Source organism: Neopelma chrysocephalum, unplaced genomic scaffold (genome assembly GCF_003984885.1).
Source record: "Neopelma chrysocephalum unplaced genomic scaffold, ASM398488v2 Primary Assembly neopelma1_92265, whole genome shotgun sequence".
Taxonomy (NCBI): Eukaryota; Metazoa; Chordata; class Aves; order Passeriformes; family Pipridae; genus Neopelma; species Neopelma chrysocephalum.
In genome coordinates, this window is record NW_020921015.1 from 1,865 (window position 1) to 2,787 (window position 923).

General features: G+C 66.6%; 1 long non-coding RNA gene across 1 annotated transcript in view; it reads right to left on the reverse strand.

The window, feature by feature from the left end:
- LOC113980099 overlaps positions 1-126 on the reverse strand; it is a 1,985-nt gene extending 1,859 nt beyond the window's left edge. The window contains exon 1 of the long non-coding RNA XR_003538064.1: positions 15-126. This is a non-coding gene — a long non-coding RNA (uncharacterized LOC113980099). The remainder of the gene's footprint in view (positions 1-14) is intronic.
- Positions 127-923: the final 797 nt, after the last annotated feature.

Consider the following 923-nt stretch of genomic DNA (forward strand, 5'->3'; position numbering starts at 1 on the left):
GGTGTGTCACTCACGCTGTCAGAGGTGGCAGGGCTCAGCATGTCCCCCGCTGTCCCCAGCAGGCTCAGGAGCTGCTCCTTCCTCCACTGCTCCGCGTCCTGGTTCCTCCGAGCGAACAGGGAGCGCAGGGACAGCAGCGCGCTGCTCACGGCCTGGGGACAGTGGGGACAGTGGGGACAGTGGGGACATGGCCTGGGGACAGTGACACAGCCATGGGGACATGGCCTGGGGACAGCAACGCGCTGCTCACAGCCTGGGGACAGGGACAGTGACATGGGTGTGGGGACAGCCATGGGGACAGCAACGCGCTGCTCACAGCCTGGGGACAGTGGGGACAGTGGGGACACGGGCTGGGGACAGCAACACGCTGCTCACGGCCTGGGGACAGGGACAGTGACATGGGGACATGGCCTGGGGACAGCAACGTACTGCTCACAGCCTGGGGACAGTGACACAGTGACATGGGTGTGGGGACAGCCGTGGGGACAGCAACACGCTGCTCACAGCCTGGGGACAGGGACAGTGGGGACACGGGCTGGGGACAGCAGGGACAATGGGGACATGGCCTGGGGACAGTGACAGTGACACGGTTGTGGGGACACGGCCTGGGGACAGTGGCACGGCTGTGGGGACACGGCCCGGGGACAGCGGGGGACAGCGGGGACACGGCCTGGGGACAGCGGGGACAGCCATGGGGACATGGTTTGGGGACAGTGACATGGCCGTGGGGACACAGCCTGGGGACAGTGACATGGCCATGGGGACACGGTGCATCCGTGGGTGACACAGCACCCCAGAGACCCCCAGGTTTGGGTGTCCTTGGGGGTCTGGGGCCCCCCTCTGGGTTTGGGGGGTCCCTTGTGGTTATGGGGGGTTTTAGGGGTCCCCTGTGGGTTTGGGGGGTCCCTTGTGGTTATGGGGGG